Raw genomic sequence first — 7,218 nt, 5'->3', positions numbered from 1 at the left:
GGCACTTCCTGGATGGCAAAGAGTTGCTCATCCGAAAAGGTTTCAAAGATCTCAGTAAGAGGGGGGACGCCCCTTCTACTGGTTCTATTCGGGACAGGTGATCTGCTACTTGGTTCTCTGTCCCTTTTCTGTCTCTTATTTCTATATCAAACTCTTGCAGAAGCAACACCCATCTGATGAGTCTGGGTTTTGAATCTTGCTTTGTGAGTAGATATTTAAGAGCAGCATGATCAGTGTACACAATCAATTTTGATCCTACTAAATAGGATCTAAACTTGTCAATGGCGTAAACCACTGCAAGCAACTCTTTTTCTATGGTTGTGTAATTCTTCTGTGCATCATTTAAAACACGATTGGCATAGTAAATGACGTGCAGAAGCTTGTCATGCCTTTGTCCCAACACTGCACCAATGGCATGTTCACTAGCATCACACATTAATTCAAATGGTAATGTCCAGTCTGGTGCAGAGATGACTGGTGCTGTGACCATCTTAGCTTTCAGAGTCTCAAACGCCTGCAGACACTCCTTATCAAAGATAAATGGCGTGTCAGCAGCTAGCAGATTACTTAGAGGTTTGGCAAATTTTGAAAAATCCTTTATAAACCTCCTATAGAATCCTGCATGCCCCAGAAAGCTTCTGATTGCCTTAACATTGGCTGGTGGTGGTAATTTTTCAATTACCTCTACCTTAGCTTGATCCACCTCTATTCCCCTGTTCGAGATTTTGTTCCCAAGGACAATTCCTTCAGTCACCATAAAGTGACATTTTTCCCTGTTTAAAACCAGGTTAGTCTCCTGGCACCTTTTTAGAACAAGTACTAGATGGTCAAGACAGGAGCTGAATGAGTCTCCAAATACTGAAAAGTCATCCATGAAGACTTCCAGAAATTTTTCCACCATATCAGAGAAAATTGAGAGCATGCACCTTTGAAAGGTTGCAGGTGCATTGCACAAGCCAAATGGCATCCTTCTGTATGCAAATACTCCAGATGGACATGTGAATGCTGTTTTCTCTTGATCTTGGGGATCTACTGTAATTTGATTATAACCTGAATATCCATCCAGGAAGCAGTAGTATTCATGACCTACTAGTCTTTCCAACATCTGTTCTATGAATGGTAAAAGAAAATGATCCTTACTGGTAGCTGTATTGAGCCTTCTATAATCAATACACATACGCCACCCTGTAACTGTTCTTGTAGGAACCAGTTCATGTTTTCATTATGAACCACTGTCATGCCACCCTTCTTAGGGACGACTTGGACAGGGCTTACCCATGGGTTATCAGAAATAGGATAAATAATCCCAGCCTCTAGTAATTTAGTGACCTCTTTCTGCACCACTTCCTTCATGGCTGGATTCAGCCGCCTTTGTGGTTGAACCACTGGCTTGGCGTCACCCTCCAATAGGATTTTGTGCATGCATCTGGCTGGGCTAATGCCCTTAAGATCATTGATGGACCATCCAAGAGCTGTCTTGTGTGTCCTTAGCACTTGAATTAGTGCTTCCTCTTCCTGTGGCTCTAAGGTAGAGCTTATGATTACAGGAAAGGTATCACCTTCTCCTAGAAATGCATATTTTAGGGATGGTGGTAATGGTTTGAGCTCGAGTTTGGGAGGTTTCTCCTCTTCCTGAGGGATTTTCAGAGGTTCTATTATTCTCTTTGGTTCCTCCAGATCAGGCTGAACATCTTTAAGGATATTCTCTAGCTCTGATTCGAGACACTCAGCCATATTGACCTCTTTTACCAGAGAGTCAATAAGATCAACGCTTATGCAATCATTTTGGGTGTCTGGATGTTGTATGGCTTTGACAACATTCAACTTGAACTCCTCCTCATTGACTCTCAGGGTTACTTCTGCTTTTCGGACATCAATAAGGGTTCAGCCAGTTGCTAGGAAAGGTCTTCCTAGAATGAGAGTTGCACTCTTGTGCTCCTCCATTTCCAGCACCACAAAGTCAGTAGGAAAGGCAAATGGCCCAACCTTGACAATCATGTCTTCAATTATGCCTGATGGGTATTTAATGGAGCCATCAGCAAGTTGGAGACATATCCGGGTTGGTTTGACTTCTTCAGTCAAACCAAGCTTTGTGATAATAGATGCAGGTATTAGGTTGATACTTGCCCCAAGATCACATAGAGCTTGCTTGGTGCAAGTACCCTCTAATGTGCATGGTATCATAAAACTTCCAGGATCTTTAAGCTTCTCAGGTAAGCTTTTCAGAATGACTGCACTGCATTCTTCAGTGAGGTAAACTTTTTCAGTTTCCCTCCAATCCTTCTTATGACTTAAGATCTCTATCATGAACTTAGCATAAGAGGGTATTTGCTCAAGTTCCTCTGCAAACGGAATCTTTATTTTAAGAGTCCTGAGATAGTCTGCAAAGCGGGCAAATTGCTTATCCTGTTCCGCTTGGCGGAGTTTCTGAGGATAAGGTATTTTGGCTTTGTATTCCTCAACCTTAATTGCTGTAGGTTTATTGCCTACAGATGTGGGTTGGGAAGCCTTTTTAGAAGGGTTATTATCAGCACTTGTATGTGTCTGATTCCCCACTGGCGTTTGAATGCCAGGGGTGGAAGCTGGAGTGGCGTTAGACGCTAACTCCTTACCTGTTTCTGGCATCTGAATGCCAAAACTATGCTTTCTTTGGGCGTTCAATGCCAAATCATTGCTTGTTTCTGGCGTTGAACGCCAGGACTGAGCATGGTCTGGGCGTTCAGCTCCAGCTTTCCACCCATTTTCTGGCGTTTGGGCGCCAGAGTCATTCCTCTCTGGGCTCTGATTGTCCTCAAATGGATTTTGGGTGGTCTACTCATTTCTTGGCTTCCTGCTACCTTGAAGTGAGGTATTTAATATTTTCCCACTCCTTAATTGAACTGCTTGGCATTCTTCTGTTATTTGTTTTGATAACTGCTGTTCTGTTTGCTTCAACTGTATTTCCATATTCATATTAGCCATTCTTGTCTCTAGTAGTTTCTCCTTGAATTCGGCTAACTGTTTTGTTAGAAAATCTAATTGTTGATTGAATTCAGCAGCTTGATATGCAGGACTGAGTACAGCAGTTATTGTTTTAGCCTTTTCCTTCTTGGGTACAGGTGCTGATTCCTGGCAACTGTATCAATGAGCTCTTGAGCTTCTTCAATTGTTTTTCTCATGTGTATAGATCCACCAGCTGAGTAGTCTAGAGAAATCTGAGCTCTCTCTGTATGCCCATAATAAAAGATATCTAATTGCACCCACTCTGAAAACATTTCAGAGGGGCATTTTCTTAGCATCTCTCTGTATCTCTCCCAGGCATCATAAAGGGATTCATTATCTCCTTGTTTGAAGCCTTGGATGCTTAGCCTTGGCTGTGTCATCCGTTTTAGAGGAAAATAGTGACTCAGGAATTTTTCTGACAGCTGTTTCCATGTCTTTATGCTGTTTTTGGGTTGGTTATTTAACCACCTCTTAGCTTGGTCTTTTACAGCAAATGGAAACAGTAATAATCTGTAGACATCCTGATCTACTTCCTTATCATGTACTGTGTCAGCAATTTGTAAAAATTGTGCCAGAAACTTTGTAGGTTCTTCTTGTGGAAGACCGAAATACTGGCAACTTTGCTGCACCATGATAATGAGTTGAAGATTCAACTCAAAACTACTAACTCCAATGGAGGGTATACATATACTACTCCCATATGAAGCAGTAGTGGGGTTAGCATATGACCCCGGAGTCCTTCTGGACTTTTCATTTCCACTTAGTTCCATGATGGAGCAAGGGAGATGGTATAGATGTTGATATTGTTTATTTTATTAAATGTAAAAATTTATTTTCGAAATAGTAAAATAAGATAAAATAAAAAAAATGAAATAAAAATAAAAATAAAAATTTGAAAATATTTTGTGAAGATTTTCAAAAAAAATTGGGGGGGAGAGAGAAATTGGTTAGGATATTTTTGAAAAAGATAATAAAATAAATTTTTTTTACTTGACAACTAAGATATGATAAGATAAAATTTTGAAATTAAAATTTGAAAAATAAAAAAATTTCGAAAATATGCTTAAAAATAGTTAGAAAAGATATTTTTTCGAATTTTAAATTTTATGATGAAAGAGAAAAACACACAAAAGACACCGGATTTAAAATTTTTAGATCTAATGCTCCTTGTTTTCAAAAATTTTTGGAGAGAAAACACCAAGGAACACCAAACTTTAAAATTTTAAGATCAAAACACAAAGAAGACTCAAGAACACTTTAAAGATTCACAAGAACAACAAGAACAAAAGAAAGAACACCAAACTTAAAATTTTTAGAAAACTTTAATAAGATTTTCGAAAATTATGAAAAAGATTAACAAGAAAACACCAAACTTAAAGTTTGGCACAAGATTAAATCAAGAAAAATTATTTTTGAAAAAGATTTAAAAAGAAGATACGCAATTGCCAAGAGCATAAGCCAACGTTCTAGCCAACTGAGCTATAAATTTAATGAGTTTTTAAAGATGTATTATAATTATAGATAAAAATAAATTCTTGAAAACTAATGTTTTTAAAAAAAGCACAAGAAAAACAAGAAAAGACACAGAACAAGACAAACCAAAGATCAAACAAGAAAAATTGACAAGAACAATTTGAAGATCAAGGAAAAACAAAGAACTCTAATTCGAAAATTTAAAGGAAAATACAAGATATGCAATTGACACCAAACTTAGAACAAGACACTAAACTCACGAAAAAAAACTAAAATTTGATAAAGAAAAATAATGTTTTTGAAAATATTTTTTGAAAAGGGAATAAAGGACTCAGAATTTAATGACTCTATAGCAACAAAAATAAATTATTCCTAATCTAAGCAACAAAATAAACCTTTAGTTGTTCAAACTCGAATAATCCCCGGGAACGGCGCCAAAAACTTGATGCATGAAATTTGAATCCCAATATCAAAATCAAGATTTCTTATGATCTCGTACCACTAACCAGCAAGTGCATTGGGTCGTCCAAATAATACCTTACGTGAGTAAGGGTCGATCCCACGGAGATGATTGGTTTGAAGCAAGCTATGTTTATTTTATTATTCTTAGCCAGGATATCAATTAAAATTATCAGTTTGAATTATTAGAAGAATAAAAGAGCATAAAATAAATAATTGTTACTTTAATAATGGAGAATATGTTGGAGTTTTTGGAGATGCTTTGTCTGCTTTATTTTAGCTTTTCTCTTGTAATCCTCTTCCCACACGCAAGGCTCCTTCCATGGCAAGCTCTATGTAGGGTGTCACCGTTGTCAATGGCTACTTCCCATCCTCTCAGTGAAAACGGTCCAAATGCTCTGTCACAGCACGGCTAATCATCTGTCGGTTCTCAATCAGGTTGGAATAGAATCCAATGATTCTTTTGCGTCTGTCACTAACGCCCAGCCTTCAGGAGTTTGAAGCTCGTCACAGTCATCTAATCCCAGAATCCTACTCGGAATACCACATACAAGGTTTAGACTTTCCGGATTCTCATGAATGCCGCCATCAATCCAGCTTATACCACGAAGATTCTGATTAAGGAATCTAAGAGATACTCATTCAATCTGATGTAGAACGAAGGTGGTTGTCAGGCACACGTTCATGGATTGAGGAAGGTGATGAGTGTCATGGATCATCACCTTCTTCATAGTTAAGCGCGAATGAACATCTTAGATAAGAACAAGCGTGTTTGAATGGAAAACAGAAGTAATTGCATTAATTCATCGAGACGCTGCAGAGCTCCTCACCCCAACAATGGAGTTTAGAGACTCATGCCATCAAAGAGTATAAAATTCAGATCTAAAAATGTCATGAGGTACCAAATAAGTCTCTAAAAGTTGTTTAAATACTAAACTAGTAACCTAGGTTTACAGAGAATGAGTAAACTAAGATAATTGGTGCAGATATCCACTTCTGGGGCCCACTTGGTGTGTGCTGGGGCTGAGACTTAAGCCTCTCACGTGCTTGGGCTGTTTCTGGAGTTGAATGCCAGGTTGTAACGTGTTTTGGTCGTTGAACTCCAACTTGTAACCTGTTTCTGGCGCTGGACGCCAGACTGCAACATGGAACTGGACTTGAACGCCAGTTTACGTCATCTATCTTCGCATAAAGTATAGACTATTATATATTGCTGGAAAGCCCTGGATGTATACTTTTCAACCCAATTGAGAGCGTGTCAATTGGACTCCTGTAGCTCTAAAAAATCCATTCCGAGTGCAGGGAGGTCAGGATCCAACAGCATCAACAGTCCTTTTTCAGCCTAACTCAGATTTTTGCTCAGCTCCCTCAATTTCAGCCAGAAAATATCTGAAATCATGGGAAAATACACAAACTCATAGTAAAGTCTAGAAATATGATTTTTGCTTAAAAACTAATAAAATTCTATTAAAAACTAATAAAAACATGCTAACATCTACATGAAATTACCCCCAAAAAGTGTATAAAATATCCGCTCATCAGCTTACCTGCTCAAGAGCCTATCAAGCATCTTAGGGATTTCCAGACTGCTTGTTCTACTATTAAGCATGATGGCACTGATGAAATCTCCATTCTATTGAAAGCCTTCCCATTTTCTCTGGAGGGAAAGGCAAGAGAGTGGTACTACACTCAACCCGTAACAACTAATTCCAACTGGGATACACTTAGGAGAGAGTTTCTAGATAAATTCTTTCCAGCTGAAGTTGCCGATAAGCTGAGGAAGGACATGTCTATGATCATTCAGGATGAATCTGAAACCCTCTATGAATACTTGGAACGCTTTAATAATCTTCGAGACACATGCCCCCATCATATGATTGACAAGATAGTGTTGCTCGGTTACTTTACACAGGGTTTGAAATCTCAAGATAGGACCACACTGGAAGGTGCTAGCAATGGTTCTATGAAAAAGTACAAGACTACGGAAGAAGCATGGCAATTGATCAGCGACTTAGCTGACTCTACTAGGAATCATAGGCAGAGACAAAGTCGGTCAAGAGCTGTTGCAGAGGTATCCACTAGTAAAGAGACTGCTGCTATAGCTCAGAGCTTATGTGAAATGACTAACTTGCTGAAGCAGATGCAACTGAATCAACAACAACCTTAGAAAGTTTAGCCTTCTCCACCACAGCACAGCCAGCAGTTGGTTCCACAAAGAGTATGCATAATCTGTGCAGATTACAGTCACTATACCGATGAGTGTCCGCAACTCCAACCAGAAGACAACACTGTAGCAGCCACTCA

The 7,218-nt window shown here is 38.8% G+C and overlaps 1 non-coding gene across 1 annotated transcript; it reads right to left on the bottom strand.

The window, feature by feature from the left end:
* Window positions 1-6,685: 6,685 nt before the first annotated feature.
* On the bottom strand, window positions 6,686-6,793 carry LOC112798713 (small nucleolar RNA R71). Its single transcript, XR_003200312.1, has one exon. It is a non-coding gene; the product is annotated as a small nucleolar RNA R71 (small nucleolar RNA).
* Between the last annotated feature and the right edge of the window lie 425 nt (window positions 6,794-7,218).

This window comes from Arachis hypogaea, chromosome 4, assembly GCF_003086295.3.
Source record: "Arachis hypogaea cultivar Tifrunner chromosome 4, arahy.Tifrunner.gnm2.J5K5, whole genome shotgun sequence".
NCBI classification, from domain to species: domain Eukaryota; kingdom Viridiplantae; phylum Streptophyta; class Magnoliopsida; order Fabales; family Fabaceae; genus Arachis; species Arachis hypogaea.
Note: the sequence above shows the minus strand (reverse complement) of the source record. Positions and strands in the feature narration are given on the sequence as shown.